Consider the following 22,225-nt stretch of genomic DNA (forward strand, 5'->3'; position numbering starts at 1 on the left):
AGATCCTTTTGCCTGTTTACTAACTCTTTACTTTGCACATTCTTCCACACTGCTTTACTCTCATTCTCAGTCAAACCAGCCACACATTCAACCATCTCTCTTGACTCCAAAACTTTCATCACTTTCTTGCTCTCACACCAATCATTCACTGTCACATTCTCTAAGTGGTTCCTCCTAATGCACCTATCAATCCTCATATAAAACCATGGAGTACCAAAACTTGTTGGCTCCCTCAAATCCCTTACCATTAATTTATATCTCAGTAACACCCTTCCAGCCAAATACTTCACCATACAACCATACACACTTTCCTTCTTACTGATCGACATACAAAAACTTACATACTTCACCGCCAGAAAACATTCAATATTCATCAGACCTTTTCCACCATTCACTCTTCTCTTCACCACTTTCTCTCGCTTCAATTTCTCCATCTTTGAGTTCCAAAGGAACAAAAAAATTACTCGGATGATTCTCGCCAGACATCTGTCAGGCGGAGGAAAAACATAATTAATATACAACAAAATTGGAATAATCACAGATTTAATCACCAAAACTCTCCCATCAATCGATAAAGTCCTTAAAGACCAAAAATTTGTTTTATTTTTCACCCGTTCTAAAACTCTCCCCCAACTCTCTTTCCCATACAAATCATTGTCAAAAATCACCCCCAGAACTTCCACCCCACCTTGTCTCACTGGCCATCCACACAAGTCATTTTCCTTCCATTCATCAAAAAACTTACAACCACTTTTATCCACATTCAACTTAAACCCACTCATCATACAAAAACATTCAATCAGCAACTTAGCCCGCTTAACAGCAGCCATACATTTACACACAACCGTGACATCATCCATATAACCAATCACACGCACATCTCTCCCCTTACTGCCAGGGATTTCTACACCCCGCATTACCTTGTCCCGCCTAAACATACCCAACAACGGTTCAATCACACAAACAAATAAAATTGGTGACAATGGACACCCTTGACGAACTCCTGACATAATCCTCACCTTCTCGCTCAGAAAACCATTCACCTGGATTCTACTCCCTATATCTCTGTATAAACACTGAATCCATCCAACCATTCTCTCCGGTACACCCATTTTCCTCAAAATCTTGAACATAAAATCATGCACAACTCTATCATACGCCTTCTCAAAATCAACCGTAATCACAGCCACACCTTGTTTCCTATCCTTACAGTCCCACAACACATCTCTCAAACCCAGCAAACATTCAGAAATCCTCCTGTCAGGCACTGCACACATTTGTTCTTCACCAACCATACAGTCAATCACACTTCTCAACCTATTAGCAATAATCTTAGATATAATCTTGTAATCGCAATTTAAGAGCGCTATCGGCCTCCAATTTTTTAAACTCTTTTTCTCCCCCTTCTTAAACAAAAGAACAGTCACACTTTCACTCATACTTTTTGACAACCTACCTCTCTCCAAAACTTCCTTACAAACTTCCCATACATAATCACCAATCATATCCCAAAATACACAATAAAATTCTACAGGCAAACCATCACTCCCTGCTACTTTCCCCTTCTTCATACCATTCATTGCATCCTCTACTTCACTCTTCCTTATGTCCTCACTCAAAAAACTCTGATCAATCTCATCCAACTGTTTATCCACATACCCCAAACATTCACTCTCTAATGAACAATCACGCTTCTTCTCAGTAAACAAATCCGTATAAAACTTCCATACTTCATCCAGAATCTCATTTTTACCAAACACTTCTACACCATCCTCTCTCAACACACTCACCATTCCAGTTTTTTTATTAAAAGCTTTTTTAAAGAAAAACTTTGTGCATTTCTCATCTTTTTCCCTTACTTCCACTCTAGCTTGTGCAATAATTTTCTTACCTTTTTCCTCCAAACATCTTTTAACATAATCACGCGCTTCTTCAATCTCACCTTCAACATTCATACCCACCCGTCTAAGTTCATACAAATACTCCAATCTTTTTTGCCATCTCTCATACTCCTCCATTTCCTTCCTTCCTCTTTCACACCCTTTTTTTACAAAAAACCTTTTTGTTTCCCTTTTAACCCATTCCCACCAGTCAATCACACTAAAAAACTCCCCTTTCTTTGATTGCCACATCCCAAACAATCTCCTATATTGCTCCCGAACACATTCATCATCCAACAATGTCACATTTAATTTCCATACACCCCTACCAAATTCATACGTACTGTTACTTTTAACCACACATTCGATCCACGCATGATCCGTGAACGGCATCCTCCTCCTTTTAAAGTCCATAACAGTTAATGACCTAGAACAAAAAATAAAATCAATTCGTGACGATATATTTCCAGTATTACTAAAATACGTATAACCAAAAGAACCATCATTTTTTTCACGAAAACAATCCTTAAGTTCAAATAAACTCACAATTTCATTTAATTGTTTCCCAGTACTATCCACCCCACTATCACCTCCCCCTCCAACATTACTCCTATCCCCTGCATTCACTGTACAATTAAAGTCTCCCAGAAGGAAACAATTTTCCCTCCCCCCCAAGAAAAAATATAATTTCTCAAACATCTCCGCTCTTTCTCTCCGTCCAGTCGGAGCATAGACATTAATAACTTTATAAGAGGCACCTCTATACTCAAAATTAACTAATAAAACCCTCCCCTGAACTATGTGAATTACCTTCTTCACAACAAAATCATTACTTTTAAATAATATTCCCACCCCCCCGTTTCTTTCCTGGGATCCTGACCAAATTGCAGGACCCAAGGCCCAGGTAGCATTTATAGGTTCCTCCAGCAAACAACACTCCTGCAAACATAAAACATCAAAATGATAATTTGACAGAAAATCAAAAGTTGCAGCTCTTCTTGTTGCAGTCCTGATACTCCGGACATTTAAGGAACCTATAACAAAATGCATTATTTATAAATGAAAGTCAAAACAATTCAAACACAGGGCCTCACGACTTCTTTAAAGCACCCCTTCCTCTATGTTTCGTCGGAGTCCCATCCGCAGCAGTACGAGCCACATTCTCCTTCTTATTCCCCACTACACCTCTTGTGAAGTGAATGGTTTTCGCCAACTTGGTAACAGTACCGCTCTCAAGGTAGCCAGCCCCAAAAGAAGAGGTAGAAGAGTCAGAATCCACCGCAGCCGATGAATCTCCCCCTCCCCCACCCGGACTGGAAAATTCCTCAATGCGCTCACTCAATGGCGTTGAAACTACGCTCTCTGGTTCCTTGCGCTTCAGAGAGGATTTATCAACCTGCATCTCCCCCGGATCTCCAGAGGACTCAGATGGAGCTTGAGCCTCCTCCCCTTCAGCGACCAACAGGTCCGGAACTGCAACAGCTTCCGTCATCACCGCAACAGGAACATCCTCCACAACAGCCGCCTCATGAACCTCCGGCTCCATCACAGGCGGCGCTGTTGGACCGGAGGCAGCAATCTCACCTCTCACGACCCCGGCATAGGACCTCTGTACCTCTCCATACACCTTAGGGCACCGCCTGGCCAGGTGTTCCACAGATCCGCAGAAGTGACACTTACGTGCCTCCTCGCAATTGGCAGTCTCATGTCCAGGCTTGTAACAGTTTCTGCATACCTGTCCAGTGGTACAATTCTCCCGGGTGTGGCCAAAGGCGTAGCACACCCTACAAAAATCCGGCTGGCCAGGGTAGTGAAGGAAACCTCTGTTGTTCCCAATAGCAAAATTCTGGGGAGGGTGGCACAGACCATCATGCCCATTTGGGTCTGGACGCAGCTCCACCCAAACCCTCCTCATACCATTAAAAGTCCCAAGAATGTTCTTCCTTTTCTCCACACCAGAGACATAGGCACAATAACGACCCAAAAATGCCTGGATCTCCTCATCCTCAACAAAAGGATTGTACATGTGGATTACCACCGGGATCCTCTTTTTCTTAGTCTCACAAGGGACAAAATCAATTCCCTGCAGCTCTGGATGGGAAAGGTTCTCCTGACTCCGGAGGTAGCAGGTCCTCATTTCACTCACGGTGGAAAAACTTGCATCAAAGAATCCTTGCTGGGGAAAGGACTGAAGACAGAAGATCGATTCGTGTGCCATTCCCAGAATTCCTTCCAACACCTTCTGTTGCACATGCAAAATTCCATACGACGTCCTCTTCTCCTCTGCGATAAACAGCCGAACTGTATTTGGTGCATTAGGCGGTCCAGCCATAATCCTCCTCGTCCTCGTCCTCCGATCGCCTTCCCTGTCTCCTGGATCACCCCCTAAAGCAGCAGGTGGCTTAAGCTGGCGGACCAGCGATGCCACAAGGCCAAGGGCGAACACTCAGACGGACCTCCCAGCTAAACCACTTGAGCTTAGCCAAAAGGCCGAGAAGCGATAACCCGAATGGGCCGGCCGTTGACCGAGCCTGTCCCATACTGCTGTTCACCCCTTGCAGCGATTCAGCCTACTCCTAGGCAATTCCATGGGGCCCTGCAGGCTCACACACATTTACAGCTACTAAGCGGGAGGTGAATAAAGGCCGGAGAGGAAGCTACACAGGATTTGCTTCTTTTGCTTGCACCACAATGCAGTGCTGAAAGAGGAGGAATCTACATAAAAACGCCTTCCTGGCAACGCCCAAATGCCCTCCTGCCATGCAGATAAACACTGGCAGCGGCAGCAAGTGCATGCCCACAGCCACCCCTTGTTCCTTCACACCTTGTATCAGCTGTAATCCAGTCCAGTCCAGTCCAGTGCTGCCTGCTGAGCAGCACTGACCAACACTGCCTGGGCCCAGGCTTTTATCTCTGAGGCCCCATTATGATGTCAGAAAGCTGGCTCTGGAATCCTGAGGGCTCCACTATGACACGTGCAAAGTTCCGTCTGAACTTTATATAAGACGGTGCGGCTCAGTCAGTCACTCAGTGTTGCCTGAGAGGGCAACACTGCAACAGCCGGCCGCCAGGCTGTCTTTTTTTTGCACAGCTAGTTGCCTCCAGGAGGCCACAAGAGGGAGACAAGGGACTGCAAAATGGAAAATAGGCATCCACCAACTTTACAGACAACTTGTTCTCCTTGCTCCTACAACCTCCATCCTTGCACAGTTTGTTATTCTTCCAGGTAACAAAGTAACAAATCCAAATTGCTGCTCTCTTTGTAGGCAAGCAAGGGTTTGTTGCAACTGCAATTCTTACTTCTTCTTGAAATGTAGGGACGACAGTACATTCCATCACATCCATCTAGTGTACACAGGTAGGTCCATTGTGGCGGGTAGGCGGCTGGCTGCTTTAATGGCTGTTTGCTGTTCCCCTACTCCACTCCACTCCACTATTTGACTGTGGTGCTGCATCAATCAGTGGCTGGCTCAGGTGCAGCTCTTTAACTTACCTAGGAGGGAGGGCGGAGAGAAGACAAGGAAGGTGAATGAGCTGTTCCAATGTGAAATGCCGGAAACACAGAAACACAGAAGACACACACACACACAACAAGAGGTGGCAATGTATTAATTAATTGCATTTAATAAATTAGCTCATTATCACACATGACTGTACAAATGCATTGTCCAACAGGTGTTGAAATAATGGGATTAAAAGGGGAGATCCCATCAGAAAGACAAAAACAATAGCAAACACAAATAGCACTTTTGGAATCTGATTTTAGTCAACACATAAGGGAAGGGTGCACCGGTCCTGGAAATACTGCAATACCAGGTCAATGCGTGGAGTGGACAGAGCAAGCTCTATTTCCATCTCCCTGTTCTAAAAATCCATTTAATATATGGTCCCCAGATAGGGGACGTATCAGATATTAAACTGATAAGAACAGATTTTTTTTTTTTTTTTACTTTGAAAGCCCGAGTCGTGCTTTCTATCACCCAAGTGCATAAAAAGTGCAGAGGTGCCACACAAAAAGTGCACAAGGATGCGGTCTATCGCAGCCCTTCTCTTAAAAGAGAGAGGCCCCGCATAACCATTCCCTGACCCTCCAAACCATAGGCCTAGAGGATCAAGGATCGATGGTCCCCCCTCGCCGAAGCTTAGGGAGACCCAAACACACTCCTAGGCTTCTACCTGGGCTGCCACCCCAGTGTCCACCTAGGAGCCTGCATCCTAGTTGCACCTCCCCTCCGAAGAAGGGAGGCCGGGTTGCAGGGGAAAAAGGAACCAGAAGGCCACACATTTTCCCCCTAGACCTCAGGAGGGTCCCAAAAGGGCACCGCATCCCAAAATCCTTGTGACAAAAGTGACAAACACACAGTGAAAAACAAAATTAAATAAGTGGATGTGCGCTGTGATACAGCCTGGACATCCGCCAGGTATAAAAAATTCCTCATCTCCCAGCCAGAAGGCCGGGAGAATAAAGGTGTGTGCTCATATAGCGTGAAAGAGAGTGCGTGCAAGTGTGCCTTCACTCAGTGGGATCCCACCCCCAGTGAGTTAGGGCACCCCAGGGTCACCAGCCCTGGGGCACATAGCAACTCGGGCTTCCAAACTACCCGGCCTAATGACCTCGATCCGGCGGTCGCCTGGTCACCTACAAATGGTACCTTTAAACCAAATGCGTACACCAGAGCGATGACCGTTGTGGTTCCCTGCCCTCACCTCGGCGTTCTGTCATCCCCCTACGATGGCCCACGTACCACCGGCAGGGATGATTACTAACCTCAGCTTGAGCAGGTACTACACTTGATCTTAGCCAAAAGGCCGAGAAGCGATAACCCGAATGGGCCGGCCGTTGACCGAGCCTGTCCCATACTGCTGTTCACCCCTTGCAGCGATTCAGCCTACTCCTAGGCAATTCCATGGGGCCCTGCAGGCTCACACACATTTACAGCTACTAAGCGGGAGGTGAATAAAGGCCGGAGAGGAAGCTACACAGGATTTGCTTCTTTTGCTTGCACCACAATGCAGTGCTGAAAGAGGAGGAATCTACATAAAAACGCCTTCCTGGCAACGCCCAAATGCCCTCCTGCCATGCAGATAAACACTGGCAGCGGCAGCAAGTGCATGCCCACAGCCACCCCTTGTTCCTTCACACCTTGTATCAGCTGTAATCCAGTCCAGTCCAGTCCAGTGCTGCCTGCTGAGCAGCACTGACCAACACTGCCTGGGCCCAGGCTTTTATCTCTGAGGCCCCATTATGATGTCAGAAAGCTGGCTCTGGAATCCTGAGGGCTCCACTATGACACGTGCAAAGTTCCGTCTGAACTTTATATAAGACGGTGCGGCTCAGTCAGTCACTCAGTGTTGCCTGAGAGGGCAACACTGCAACAGCCGGCCGCCAGGCTGTCTTTTTTTTGCACAGCTAGTTGCCTCCAGGAGGCCACAAGAGGGAGACAAGGGACTGCAAAATGGAAAATAGGCATCCACCAACTTTACAGACAACTTGTTCTCCTTGCTCCTACAACCTCCATCCTTGCACAGTTTGTTATTCTTCCAGGTAACAAAGTAACAAATCCAAATTGCTGCTCTCTTTGTAGGCAAGCAAGGGTTTGTTGCAACTGCAATTCTTACTTCTTCTTGAAATGTAGGGACGACAGTACATTCCATCACATCCATCTAGTGTACACAGGTAGGTCCATTGTGGCGGGTAGGCGGCTGGCTGCTTTAATGGCTGTTTGCTGTTCCCCTACTCCACTCCACTCCACTATTTGACTGTGGTGCTGCATCAATCAGTGGCTGGCTCAGGTGCAGCTCTTTAACTTACCTAAAAGGGAGGGCGGAGAGAAGACAAGGAAGGTGAATGAGCTGTTCCAATGTGAAATGCCGGAAACACAGAAACACAGACGACACAAAACAAGAGGTGGCAATCTATTCATTAATTAATTGCAGTTAATAAATGAGCTCATTATCACACATGACTGTACAAATGCATTGTCCAACAGGTGTTGAAATAATGGGATTAAAAGGGGAGATCCCTTCAGAAAGACAGAAACAATGGCAAAGAGAAAAAACACTTTTGGAATCTGCTTTTAGTCAACACATAAGGAAAGGGTGCACCGGTCCTGGAAATACTGCAATACCAGGTCAATGCGTGGAGTGGACAGAGCAAGCTCTATTTCCATCTCCCTGTTCTAAAAATCCATTTAATATATGGTCCCCAGATAGGGGACGTATCAGATATTAAACTGATAAGAACAGATTTTTTTTTTTTTTTTTTTGAAAGCCCGAGTCGTGCTTTCTATCACCCAAGTGCATAAAAAGTGCAGAGGTGCCACACAAAAAGTGCACAAGGATGCGGTCTATCGCAGCCCTTCTCTTAAAAGAGAGAGGCCCCGCATAACCATTCCCTGACCCTCCAAACCATAGGCCTAGAGGATCAAGGATCGATGGTCCCCCCTCGCCGGAGCTTAGGGAGACCCAAACACACTCCTAGGCTTCTACCTGGGCTGCCACCCCAGTGTCCACCTAGGAGCCTGCATCCTAGTTGCACCTCCCCTCCGAAGAAGGGAGGCCGGGTTGCAGGGGAAAAAGGAACCAGAAGGCCACACATTTTCCCCCTAGACCTCAGGAGGGTCCCAAAAGGGCACCGCATCCCAAAATCCTTGTGACAAACGTGACAAACACACAGTGAAAAACAAAATTAAATAAGTGGATGTGCGCTGTGATACAGCCTGGACATCCGCCAGGTATAAAAAAAATTCCTCATCTCCCAGCCAGAAGGCCGGGAGAATAAAGGTGTGTGCTCATATAGCGTGAAAGAGAGTGCGTGCAAGTGTGCCTTCACTCAGTGGGATCCCACCCCCAGTGAGTTAGGGCACCCCAGGGTCACCAGCCCTGGGGCACATAGCAACTCGGGCTTCCAAACTACCCGGCCTAATGACCTCGATCCGGCGGTCGCCTGGTCACCTACAAATGGTACCTTTAAACCAAATGCGTACACCAGAGCGATGACCGTTGTGGTTCCCTGCCCTCACCTCGGCGTTCTGTCATCCCCCTACGATGGCCCACGTACCATCGGCAGGGATGATTACTAACCTCAGCTTGAGCAGGTACTACACTTGATCTTAGCCAAAAGGCCGAGAAGCGATAACCCGAATGGGCCGGCCGTTGACCGAGCCTGTCCCATACTGCTGTTCACCCCTTGCAGCGATTCAGCCTACTCCTAGGCAATTCCATGGGGCCCTGCAGGCTCACACACATTTACAGCTACTAAGCGGGAGGTGAATAAAGGCCGGAGAGGAAGCTACACAGGATTTGCTTCTTTTGCTTGCACCACAATGCAGTGCTGAAAGAGGAGGAATCTACATAAAAACGCCTTCCTGGCAACGCCCAAATGCCCTCCTGCCATGCAGATAAACACTGGCAGCGGCAGCAAGTGCATGCCCACAGCCACCCCTTGTTCCTTCACACCTTGTATCAGCTGTAATCCAGTCCAGTCCAGTCCAGTGCTGCCTGCTGAGCAGCACTGACCAACACTGCCTGGGCCCAGGCTTTTTATCTCTGAGGCCCCATTATGATGTCAGAAAGCTGGCTCTGGAATCCTGAGGGCTCCACTATGACACGTGCAAAGTTCCGTCTGAACTTTATATAAGACGGTGCGGCTCAGTCAGTCACTCAGTGTTGCCTGAGAGGGCAACACTGCAACAGCCGGCCGCCAGGCTGTCTTTTTTTTGCACAGCTAGTTGCCTCCAGGAGGCCACAAGAGGGAGACAAGGGACTGCAAAATGGAAAATAGGCATCCACCAACTTTACAGACAACTTGTTCTCCTTGCTCCTACAACCTCCATCCTTGCACAGTTTGTTATTCTTCCAGGTAACAAAGTAACAAATCCAAATTGCTGCTCTCTTTGTAGGCAAGCAAGGGTTTGTTGCAACTGCAATTCTTACTTCTTCTTGAAATGTAGGGACGACAGTACATTCCATCACATCCATCTAGTGTACACAGGTAGGTCCATTGTGGCGGGTAGGCGGCTGGCTGCTTTAATGGCTGTTTGCTGTTCCCCTACTCCACTCCACTCCACTATTTGACTGTGGTGCTGCATCAATCAGTGGCTGGCTCAGGTGCAGCTCTTTAACTTACCTAGGAGGGAGGGCGGAGAGAAGACAAGGAAGGTGAATGAGCTGTTCCAATGTGAAATGCCGGAAACACAGAAACACAGAAGACACACACACACACAACAAGAGGTGGCAATGTATTAATTAATTGCATTTAATAAATTAGCTCATTATCACACATGACTGTACAAATGCATTGTCCAACAGGTGTTGAAATAATGGGATTAAAAGGGGAGATCCCATCAGAAAGACAAAAACAATAGCAAACACAAATAGCACTTTTGGAATCTGATTTTAGTCAACACATAAGGGAAGGGTGCACCGGTCCTGGAAATACTGCAATACCAGGTCAATGCGTGGAGTGGACAGAGCAAGCTCTATTTCCATCTCCCTGTTCTAAAAATCCATTTAATATATGGTCCCCAGATAGGGGACGTATCAGATATTAAACTGATAAGAACAGATTTTTTGATTGAAAATTGCTTTATTGACAATCAATCGTCATCATACAAACATTACTGCGACGCAGCGCAAGCCATGAAGCAGTAAATAATAAATAATAACAGTCGTCAAACATAACATGACAGTATAATACACAGTACAGGCTAGCCTATGCTATACATTACACCACATGCTACACTAACATTCTTGCATTCACTAACGCCAAACAACAAAGCATTACAGACAAGTGATGGGATAGGGGAGTGGGTAGGAGGGGATAGGAAAGGGGGAAATCACAGGCCCGAAGCTTTATTGAAAGACAACACACAAGAAGGGAGAGTGGGGGGAAGGGGAGTATCAGTCCTCTTCCTCATCGACGTCCGGGCTGTCCCAGGTGGAATAGTCTCTGAGCAGGCTGTGGATCAGCCTGCGGCAGTCCTGGACGGACACACTCTCTCTCCGCAAAATCAGACGGTTCCTGGCAAACCATATAGCGTCCTTAAAGCAGTTCATAAGGCGCCAGGCTTCCTGGATTGCTCCATCCGTGGTATTCCCAGGAAATAGTCCATAAAGTACCGAGCGGTACGACAGTCTGTTCCTGGGTACTGAGTCCTTGAGTTCATGTTCCAAGGCTTTCAACAGACCCTGTGCAAAGGGGCACTGCCAGAAAATGTGCAAAGATGTTTCCTCCGTGAAGGGGCACCTGGGGCAGTACCGGGTCTTGCACAGGTTGCGGGCATGCATGAATGACCTAAGAGGCAGTCCTCCCTGGATGGCCATCCATGAAATGTCCTTGTGCCCGTTGGTCAACCTGCCAGATGACACGTTAGTCCAAACAGTCTCCAACGTGTCGGCATGAAGCCCTGGAACAGACTCCAGTGAGTCCTTTGCTCTGATGTGCTTGTGGATCGTCTTAGGTTTCCACAAGTCGGGCTTAAGACCCTCCAGTTGATGCTCCCTCACAAACCGGACGACATCTCCGTAGAACCAGGGAGCGTGCCAGTTGTAAGGGAAGGAGCTGTCCCACTTGTCCCAGCCAAAACCTCGCCAGAGGGGAAGGAGGAAGTAGCGGGACATGGCCTTGCCCGCAGAGCCGTTTGCTGTCCTCAGAGTCCTACGAACACAGTCACATACAAAAGCGATCCGCAGCAGAGTGGGAATGTCGGGTATACCCTTCCCACCTTTGCGGGGCTCCTTGTACATAACAGTCCGCTTTACTCTGTCCATTTTCGAGCCCCAGATGAAGCGAAACACAGTCCTGGTAATGGCCCTCGAGACGGTGGCAAGAGGGGGCCATGCCTGTGCAGTGTATTGTAGCACAGGCAAGACTTCGTTACGCAGGACCATTGCTTTGCCCTCAATAGTGAGTTGTCTGAGGCTCCACAGTCCGATCCTTTGGTTGACTTTGGCCAAGCGTTCTTCCCACGACTTTAGGGCTGCACCTTCCTTACCGAACCAGACTCCCAGAATTTTGATGAAGTCCGGCTTGATAGTAAACGGGAAGGAGGCAGGAGAAGGCAGGTACCACTTTCCGAAGAGCATGGCTTCCGACTTCCCGCAGTTGACTTTTGCCCCTGAAGCGCGTCCGAACTCCTCGCAGGTCTGGACGAGTGCAGTCACCGAACTCTGGTCAGTGCAGAAGACGGTCACGTCGTCCATGTACAGCGAGCATTTGACCTCGAAGTGTCCTGGACCTGGTGCGGTGATCCCTCTGATCTCTCCATTCTGCCGGATAGCCTCTGCGAAGAGCTCTATAACACAAACAAAAAGGAGAGGTGAAAGAGGACAGCCTTGTCTAACCCCCGACGATACAGGAAAGGGGTCAGTCTTCCAGCCGTTCACCAGCACCGAGCTGTAAATGTCGCAATACATCAGGTTAACATACAAACAGAACAACCTGCCAAGCCGCAGCCTACGCAGAGCCTTACCCATGAATTCGTGAGAGACCCGGTCAAAAGCCTTCTCCTGATCCAGACTGACCAGGGCCGCGTGTGTACGGCGGCTTTGCATGTAATGCACCGTGTCCCTCACCAGGGCAAGACTGTCGGCCACCCTACGGCCAGGAATGCCGCAGGTTTGGTCCGATCCGATGATCCGTCCGATGACAACCTTCAGTCTGTTGGCCAATACTTTGGCGAGGATCTTGTAGTCCACGTTCAGGAGAGAGATGGGACGCCAGTTTTTCAGGTCACATCTCTCCCCCTTCCGCTTATACAAGATCGTGATCATGCCTTCTCTCAAGGACGGTGGCATTCTACCCTCCACCACCATCTCCTCATAGAGCTCCAGCAGGTCCGGACAGATCAAGTCCCCCAGCGCTACATAGAGCTCTGCTGGGAGACCATCACTGCCCGGGGTCCTGCCGGGTCTGAAGGATTTAGCGGCAGAGAGCAGTTCCTCCACCGTCAGGGGTACATCCATAGCCTCCGTACCTGCAGGATCAAGATGATTAGTGATACCTGACAGGAATTTATCGGCGGCTTCGGGGTCAGTGGTTTTCCGGGAGTAGAGGCTTCGGTAGTAGTCTGTGACGACTCCCATCACCTCCTTCTTCCCAGAATGCATGTTTCCGGTCTCATCTCGGAGTTCCTTCAGGGGCGTGTGGCCGGCATGGAGTTTCCTGAAAAAGAACGAGTTACATTTCTCACCCTTCTCCAGGTTCTCCACCTTGGAACGAAAGACAATTCGCTTGGATTCCTCCTCAAAGTGCCTTTTCAGGCCCTTTTTGGCTTCCTCCAGCTCCTTCCTGACGTCCCAGCCGCATTGAAGGAGGTCTTGCAGGGATCGCAGCTGACGCTGCATCTCTCTGAAGTCTCTCTTCCTCTCACACGCCTGTTGGCGACTTTTTGCCTGAAAGAAACAACGAAATTCAACTTTAACATATTCCCACCAGTCACAGGTTTTGTCAAAGAAAACTTTATCATTCCTCCAAACAATATAGGCGTCTCTAAGTTCCGCCAGTACCTCCTCTCTTTCCAGCAGGGCACAATTCAGCTTCCAGGAGCCAGGGCCGGGAGGAAAACCGTGGCCGATGGCACCCTGGAAGAGAATGGCCCTGTGGTCAGAGAAGAAGCAGGGGACCATGGAGTGCCCATGCTGCTTGACTGCCCGGGAGGTGAACACAAAGTCAATCCGAGAACGAAGTGAGCCATCGGGTCGGCTCCATGAATAGTTCACAGAGCCGATCCCCATGGAGCCCACAACGTCCTGCAAGGATGCTTCGGCTACCATCTCGATAAGCAGTTTGGAACTGACATCCAGTTTGTTTGAAGTGCCGGAACTTCGTCCATCCTCTTCGATGGGGCAGTTGAAGTCCCCGGCCATCACCACTGCCCTAGTGGTGGCGAGCTGGGTCCGCAGGGTCTGGAATAGTTCCAGGCGCTCAGCCTTCATAGGGGGAGCGTACACGTTGATGAGCCTAATCGGCTCTCCTGCCCAGGAACCGTCTACGACCAACAAGCGGCCGCAGGCGAGCTCCTGGACAGAGTCAACAGTAAATACGCTTCCCCTAATCAGGATGGCAACCCCTGCAGACTTACAGTCGCCCCCACCAGACCAGTAGGACGGGCCATGGGTCCACTGCCTGGCCAGATGATGGTATGACCTGGAAGAGGGGAGAGTACATTCCTGCAGCATAAATACATCACTCGACTGCTTGGAAAGAAAAGTTAGCACCATCTGACATCTAGTCCTATCTCTAACACTCCTCACATTGAGGCTAAAGATGTTAAGTTTAGGAGCCATGGGGGAGAATAAAGAAGGTTAGTGCAAACGATACACCTTAGTTACCAGTCCGGTCGGGCGGATCCTCCTCTCCTGGCGGGTCCGAAAGATCCAGCAGGCCCTCTGACAAAAATTGTTCCAGGATTGTAGCCACCTGGATGTCTGTTGTGAAGTCGATGACCTCAGGTTCAGACACGAGTTCCTCCACCATCTGCTCCATTTCCTCCTGCTGCGCAAGGGAATCTTCGCAGATTTCTACGACTTGTCGCTTTGAGGACTCAGCAGCTGGGCTGTCCCTCACCTTTCTCTTCCTCTGGATGGCACCTGAGGAGACAAGAGGGGGAAAATCCTCCAGGGAGAGGACTCCAGCAGCTGGAGGGGAAGATGTTAGTGCTGCTGGAGCTGGGGAGAAGGGAGGCTGGGTTGGGAGAGGTGCAGGTGACAGGACCACTGAGATGGGTGGGTAGGAGAAGGTTAGAGCCTCAGTGGGGGTGACAGGGGTTGGGGACGGGGGGGTGGGGAGGGCCGGGCGAGGGAGGGTGGGAAGGGTAGGGCGAGGGAGGGCCGGGAGACGGGGGGGAGGGACTGTCGTCTTCTTACCATCCTTCTTATTCCCGGTCTTCTGCGCCGCTGGAGCTCTGGCTGGGGCGGGGTTCCCTCTGGCCGGAGCTTTCGCCGCTACAGTTGCCCAGGATCGATCCCTCTTCGGGCAGTCCTTGTAGGAGTGGGCTGCTTGTCCGCAGAGGTTGCACATTGTCCGTTTCGGGCAGTCTTTGGACTCGTGTCCTGTTACCCGGCAGTTCTTGCAGGCGTCCTCCTTGCAGTCCTTCACCGAATGACCCTTCTTGCTGCATCTCCTGCAGATCTGCGGCATGTCCGGGTAGTAGATGAGGCCGTAGGAGTTGCCCAGCGAGAATGACTGGGGCAGGTGCTGGAGGCCGTCTTCCGCGCTCGAATCCTTGTTCAGTCGGACGATTACCGACCACTTGCCAGTCCAGAAGCCGAGTCCGTTCAGGATGTGGGTGGGTTCCCTCACCACTGTGCAGAACCGCTTCAGGAGCGTGGTGATGTCTTTGCCGGGGGTGTGTGGGTTCCGCATTGAGACCGTCACCCGCCTTTCCTCTCTTTGGACAGGGCAGTTGCCCACAAAGCGAGAGAAAGGGGATTCAGGCCTCGCCGCTTTCACCATCTCCCAGTACCTTCTGCAGATGTTGATCGAAGCGAAGGTCACGAAGAACATCCCGGTCATGAAGGCCTGGATGCTGATGGTCTCCGGCTTAGCGAAGCCCTGGTCCAGGAGCATCTTCTGGCAGAACACTTCTTCCGTCATGTCCGGCACTCTCCCGTCCACCTCCTTCAGCTTCAGGGCCACAGTCTGCTTCATCCAGGGCTCCAGGGTTGGAGCAGCCTGGTTCGGCTTCCTGGTGGCCTGTTGGCTTGAGGAGGCTTCAGGAGGAGATGTCCTGGCCTGGGTCGGCTCACCTGGTCCATCAGCCTTCTTCTTCTGGGTGGCAGGGTTGCTGGTTGAGGCCATGGCTTCTTCCAGCTGTTCCTGTCGCTTGGGGAGGATCTTCGATAGCTCTTTCCCGAAGGGGGCGGAGCTATGCAAATCTTCTCCTTGCTGGCCGAGGTTCTTCCACGAAATTTCTTCCGCAGCGGTTCCTCGTCGAGCTTCTTCTGCGGCCGAGCTTCTTCAAAGATCCCCTTCAGCAGCGGCTCTTCTCCGAAGGTCTCTGTCGCAGTTCTCCTTCTTCTTCCCGGCAGCGATCTCCCGGAGCTTCTTCCCCGATGGCGGCTTCTCCCTTCTGGATCGTCGTCTTCGCTGGTTCTTCTCCGCAGTTCGTCGCCGGCTTCGTCTGGAACGCTCTTGGATCGCTAAGCTAGTGTTTATAGCCCCCAGTGGTTCTCCGAGCTATCTATCCTTACAAGGACTGATAAGAACAGATTTTTTGATTGAAAAATGCTTTATTGACAATCAATCGTCATCATACAAACATTACTGCGACGCAGCGCAAGCCATGAAGCAGCAAATAATAAATAATAACAGTCGTCAAACATAACATGACAGTATAATACACAGTACAGGCTAGCCTATGCTATACATTACACCACATGCTACACTAACATTCTTGCATTCACTAAAGCCAAACAACAAAGCATTACAGACAAGTGATGGGATAGGGGAGTGGGTAGGAGGGGATAGGGAAGGGGGAAATCACAGGCCCGAAGCTTTATTGAAAGACAACACACAAGAAGGGAGAGTGGGGGGAAGGGGAGTATCAGTCCTCTTCCTCATCGACGTCCGGGCTGTCCCAGGTGGAATAGTCTCTGAGCAGGCTGTGGATCAGCCTGCGGCAGTCCTGGACGGACACACTCTCTCTCCGCAAAATCAGACGGTTCCTGGCAAACCATATAGCGTCCTTAAAGCAGTTCATAAGGCGCCAGGCTTCCTGGATTGCTCCATCCGTGGTATTCCCAGGAAATAGTCCATAAAGTACCGAGCGGTACGACAGTCTGTTCCTGGGTACTGAGTCCTTGAGTTCATGTTCCAAGGCTTTCAACAGACCCTGTGCAAAGGGGCACTGCCAGAAAATGTGCAAAGATGTTTCCTCCGTGAAGGGGCACCTGGGGCAGTACCGGGTCTTGCACAGGTTGCGGGCATGCATGAATGACCTAAGAGGCAGTCCTCCCTGGATGGCCATCCATGAAATGTCCTTGTGCCCGTTGGTCAACCTGCCAGATGACACGTTAGTCCAAACAGTCTCCAACGTGTCGGCATGAAGCCCTGGAACAGACTCCAGTGAGTCCTTTGCTCTGATGTGCTTGTGGATCGTCTTAGGTTTCCACAAGTCGGGCTTAAGACCCTCCAGTTGATGCTCCCTCACGAACCGGACGACATCTCCGTAGAACCAGGGAGCGTGCCAGTTGTAAGGGAAGGAGCTGTCCCACTTGTCCCAGCCAAAACCTCGCCAGAGGGGAAGGAGGAAGTAGCGGGACATGGCCTTGCCCGCAGAGCCGTTTGCTGTCCTCAGAGTCCTACGAACACAGTCACATACAAAAGCGATCCGCAGCAGAGTGGGAATGTCGGGTATACCCTTCCCACCTTTGCGGGGCTCCTTGTACATAACAGTCCGCTTTACTCTGTCCATTTTCGAGCCCCAGATGAAGCGAAACACAGTCCTGGTAATGGCCCTCGAGACGGTGGCAAGAGGGGGCCATGCCTGTGCAGTGTATTGTAGCACAGGCAAGACTTCGTTACGCAGGACCATTGCTTTGCCCTCAATAGTGAGTTGTCTGAGGCTCCACAGTCCGATCCTTTGGTTGACTTTGGCCAAGCGTTCTTCCCACGACTTTAGGGCTGCACCTTCCTTACCGAACCAGACTCCCAGAATTTTGATGAAGTCCGGCTTGATAGTAAACGGGAAGGAGGCAGGAGAAGGCAGGTACCACTTTCCGAAGAGCATGGCTTCCGACTTCCCGCAGTTGACTTTTGCCCCTGAAGCGCGTCCGAACTCCTCACAGGTCTGGACGAGTGCAGTCACCGAACTCTGGTCAGCGCAGAAGACGGTCACGTCGTCCATGTACAGCGAGCATTTGACCTCGAAGTGTCCTGGACCTGGTGCGGTGATCCCTCTGATCTCTCCATTCTGCCGGATAGCCTCTGCGAAGAGCTCTATAACACAAACAAAAAGGAGAGGTGAAAGAGGACAGCCTTGTCTAACCCCCGACGATACAGGAAAGGGGTCAGTCTTCCAGCCGTTCACCAGCACCGAGCTGTAAATGTCGCAATACATCAGGTTAACATACAAACAGAACAACCTGCCAAGCCGCAGCCTACGCAGAGCCTTACCCATGAATTCGTGAGAGACCCGGTCAAAAGCCTTCTCCTGATCCAGACTGACCAGGGCCGCGTGTGTACGGCGGCTTTGCATGTAATGCACCGTGTCCCTCACCAGGGCAAGACTGTCGGCCACCCTACGGCCAGGAATGCCGCAGGTTTGGTCCGATCCGATGATCTGTCCGATGACAACCTTCAGTCTGTTGGCCAATACTTTGGCGAGGATCTTGTAGTCCACGTTCAGGAGAGAGATGGGACGCCAGTTTTTCAGGTCACATCTCTCCCCCTTCCGCTTATACAAGATCGTGATCATGCCTTCTCTCAAGGACGGTGGCATTCTACCCTCCACCACCATCTCCTCATAGAGCTCCAGCAGGTCCGGACTGATCAAGTCCCCCAGCGCTACATAGAGCTCTGCTGGGAGACCATCACTGCCCGGGGTCCTGCCGGGTCTGAAGGATTTAGCGGCAGAGAGCAGTTCCTCCACCGTCAGGGGTACATCCATAGCCTCCGTACCTGCAGGATCAAGATGATTAGTGATACCTGACAGGAATTTATCGGCGGCTTCGGGGTCAGTGGTTTTCCGGGAGTAGAGGCTTCGGTAGTAGTCTGTGACGACTCCCATCACCTCCTTCTTCCCAGAATGCATGTTTCCGGTCTCATCTCGAAGTTCCTTCAGGGGCGTGTGGCCGGCATGGAGTTTCCTGAAAAAGAACGGAGTTACATTTCTCACCCTTCTCCAGGTTCTCCACCTTGGAACGAAAGACAATTCGCTTGGATTCCTCCTCAAAGTGCCTTTTCAGGCCCTTTTTGGCTTCCTCCAGCTCCTTCCTGACGTCCCAGCCGCATTGAAGGAGGTCTTGCAGGGATCGCAGCTGACGCTGCATCTCTCTGAAGTCTCTCTTCCTCTCACACGCCTGTTGACGACTTTTTGCCTGAAAGAAACAACGAAATTCAACTTTAACATATTCCCACCAGTCACAGGTTTTGTCAAAGAAAACTTTATCATTCCTCCAAACAATATAGGCGTCTCTAAGTTCCGCCAGTACCTCCTCTCTTTCCAGCAGGGCACAATTCAGCTTCCAGGAGCCAGGGCCGGGAGGAAAACCGTGGCCGATGGCACCCTGGAAGAGAATGGCCCTGTGGTCAGAGAAGAAGCAGGGGACCATGGAGTGCCCATGCTGCTTGACTGCCCGGGAGGTGAACACAAAGTCAATCCGAGAACGAAGTGAGCCATCGGGTCGGCTCCATGAATAGTTCACAGAGCCAATCCCCATGGAGCCCACAACGTCCTGCAAGGATGCTTCGGTTACCATCTCGATAAGCAGTTTGGAACTGACATCCAGTTTGATTGAAGTGCCGGAACTTCGTCCATCCTCTTCGATGGGGCAGTTGAAGTCCCCGGCCATCACCACTGCCCTAGTGGTGGCGAGCTGGGTCCGCAGGGTCTGGAATAGTTCCAGGCGCTCAGCCTTCATAGGGGGAGCGTACACGTTGATGAGCCTAATCGGCTCTCCTGCCCAGGAACCGTCTACGACCAACAAGCGGCCGCAGGCGAGCTCCTGGACAGAGTCAACAGTAAATACGCCTCCCCTAATCAGGATGGCAACCCCTGCAGACTTACAGTCGCCCCCACCAGACCAGTAGGACGGGCCATGGGTCCACTGCCTGGCCAGATGATGGTATGACCTGGAAGAGGGGAGAGTACATTCCTGCAGCATAAATACATCACTCGACTGCTTGGAAAGAAAAGTTAGCACCATCTGACATCTAGTCCTATCTCTAACACTCCTCACATTGAGGCTAAAGATGTTAAGTTTAGCAGCCATGGGGGAGAATAAAGAAGGTTAGTGCAAACGATACACCTTAGTTACCAGTCCGGTCGGGCGGATCCTCCTCTCCTGGCGGGTCCGAAAGATCCAGCAGGCCCTCTGACAAAAATTGTTCCAGGATTGTAGCCACCTGGATGTCTGTTGTGAAGTCGATGACCTCAGGTTCAGACACGAGTTCCTCCACCATCTGCTCCATTTCCTCCTGCTGCGCAAGGGAATCTTCGCAGATTTCCACGACTTGTCGCTTTGAGGACTCAGCAGCTGGGCTGTCCCTCACCTTTCTCTTCCTCTGGATGGCACCTGAGGAGACAAGAGGGGGAAAATCCTCCAGGGAGAGGACTCCAGCAGCTGGAGGGGAAGATGTTAGTGCTGCTGGAGCTGGGGAGAAGGGAGGCTGGGTTGGGAGAGGTGCAGGTGACAGGACCACTGAGATGGGTGGGTAGGAGAAGGTGAGAGCCTCAGTGGGGGTGACAGGGGTTGGGGACGGGGGGGTGGGGAGGGCCGGGCGAGGGAGGGTGGGAAGGGTAGGGCGAGGGAGGGCCGGGAGACGGGGGGGAGGGACTGTCGTCTTCTTACCATCCTTCTTATTCCCGGTCTTCTGCGCCGCTGGAGCTCTGGCTGGGGCGGGGTTCCCTCTGGCCGGAGCTTTCGCCGCTACAGTTGCCCAGGATCGATCCCTCTTCGGGCAGTCCTTGTAGGAGTGGGCTGCTTGTCCGCAGAGGTTGCACATTGTCCGTTTCGGGCAGTCTTTGGTCTCGTGTCCTGTTACCCGGCAGTTCTTGCAGGCGTCCTCCTTGCAGTCCTTCACCGAATGACCCTTCTTGCTGCATCTCCTGCAGATCTGCGGCATGTCCGGGTAGTAGATGAGGCCGTAGGAGTTGCCCAGCGAGAATGACTGGGGCAGGTGTTGGAGGCCGTCTTCCGCGCTGGAATCCTTGTTCAGTCGGACGATTACCGACCACTTGCCAGTCCAGAAGCCGAGTCCGTTCAGGATGTGGGTGGGTTCCCTCACCACTGTGCAGAACCGCTTCAGGAGCGTGGTGATGTCTTTGCCGGGGGTGTGTGGGTTCCGCATTGAGACCGTCACCCGCCTTTCCTCTCTTTGGACAGGGCAGTTGCCCACAAAGCGAGAGAAAGGGGATTCAGGCCTCGCCGCTTTCACCATCTCCCAGTACCTTCTGCAGATGTTGATCGAAGCGAAGGTCACGAAGAACATCCCGGTCATGAAGGCCTGGATGCTGATGGTCTCCGGCTTAGCGAAGCCCTGGTCCAGGAGCATCTTCTGGCAGAACACTTCTTCCGTCATGTCCGGCACTCTCCCGTCCACCTCCTTCAGCTTCAGGGCCACCGTCTGCTTCATCCAGGGCTCCAGGGTTGGAGCAGCCTGGTTCGGCTTCCTGGTGGCCTGTTCGCTTGAGGAGGCTTCAGGAGGAGATGTCCTGGCCTGGGCCGGCTCACCTGATCCATCAGCCTTCTTCTTCTGGGTGGCAGGGTTGCTGGTTGAGGCCATGGCTTCTTCCAGCTGTTCCTGTCGCTTGGGGAGGATCTTCGGTAGCTCTTTCCCGAAGGGGGCGGAGCTATGCAAATCTTCTCCTTGCTGGCCGAGGTTCTTCCACGAAATTTCTTCCGCAGCGGTTCCTCGTCGAGCTTCTTCTGCGGCCGAGCTTCTTCAAAGATCCCCTTCAGCAGCGGCTCTTCTCCGAAGGTCTCTGTCGCAGTTCTCCTTCTTCCCGGCAGCGATCTCCCGGAGCTTCTTCCCCGATGGCGGCTTCTCCCTTCTGGATCGTCGTCTTCGGTGGTTCTTCTCCGCAGTTCGTCGCCGGCTTCGTCTGGAACGCTCTTGGATCGCTAAGCTAGTGTTTATAGCCCCCAGTGGTTCTCCGAGCTATCTATCCTTACAAGGACTGATAAGAACAGATTTTTTGATTGAAAATTGCTTTATTGACAATCAATCGTCATCATACAAACATTACTGCGACGCAGCGCAAGCCATGAAGCAGCAAATAATAAATAATAACAGTCGTCAAACATAACATGACAGTATAATACACAGTACAGGCTAGCCTATGCTATACATTACACCACATGCTACACTAACATTCTTGCATTCACTAAAGCCAAACAACAAAGCATTACAGACAAGTGATGGGATAGGGGAGTGGGTAGGAGGGGATAGGGAAGGGGGAAATCACAGGCCCGAAGCTTTATTGAAAGACAACACACAAGAAGGGAGAGTGGGGGGAAGGGGAGTATCAGTCCTCTTCCTCATCGACGTCCGGGCTGTCCCAGGTGGAATAGTCTCTGAGCAGGCTGTGGATCAGCCTGCGGCAGTCCTGGACGGACACACTCTCTCTCCGCAAAATCAGACGGTTCCTGGCGAACCATATAGCGTCCTTAAAGCAGTTCAT

At 50.9% G+C, this 22,225-nt stretch overlaps 3 non-coding genes and 2 pseudogenes across 3 annotated transcripts; all 5 read right to left on the minus strand.

Annotated features, from left to right (window-relative positions):
- Window positions 1-5,659: 5,659 nt before the first annotated feature.
- On the minus strand, window positions 5,660-5,844 carry LOC142654183 (U2 spliceosomal RNA). The gene has a single exon (XR_012848914.1). It is a non-coding gene; the product is annotated as a U2 spliceosomal RNA (small nuclear RNA).
- Window positions 5,845-6,631: 787 nt separating this feature from the next.
- On the minus strand, window positions 6,632-6,701 carry LOC142654674 (U2 spliceosomal RNA; annotated as a pseudogene).
- A 1,273-nt stretch (window positions 6,702-7,974) lies between these two features.
- Window positions 7,975-8,157, minus strand: LOC142654176 (U2 spliceosomal RNA). The gene has a single exon (XR_012848911.1). It is a non-coding gene; the product is annotated as a U2 spliceosomal RNA (small nuclear RNA).
- A 789-nt stretch (window positions 8,158-8,946) lies between these two features.
- LOC142654654 (U2 spliceosomal RNA) lies at window positions 8,947-9,016 on the minus strand (annotated as a pseudogene).
- A 1,278-nt stretch (window positions 9,017-10,294) lies between these two features.
- LOC142653827 (U2 spliceosomal RNA) lies at window positions 10,295-10,482 on the minus strand. The gene has a single exon (XR_012848684.1). It is a non-coding gene; the product is annotated as a U2 spliceosomal RNA (small nuclear RNA).
- Window positions 10,483-22,225: the final 11,743 nt, after the last annotated feature.

This window comes from Rhinoderma darwinii, chromosome 5, assembly GCF_050947455.1.
Source record: "Rhinoderma darwinii isolate aRhiDar2 chromosome 5, aRhiDar2.hap1, whole genome shotgun sequence".
Taxonomy (NCBI): Eukaryota; Metazoa; Chordata; class Amphibia; order Anura; family Rhinodermatidae; genus Rhinoderma; species Rhinoderma darwinii.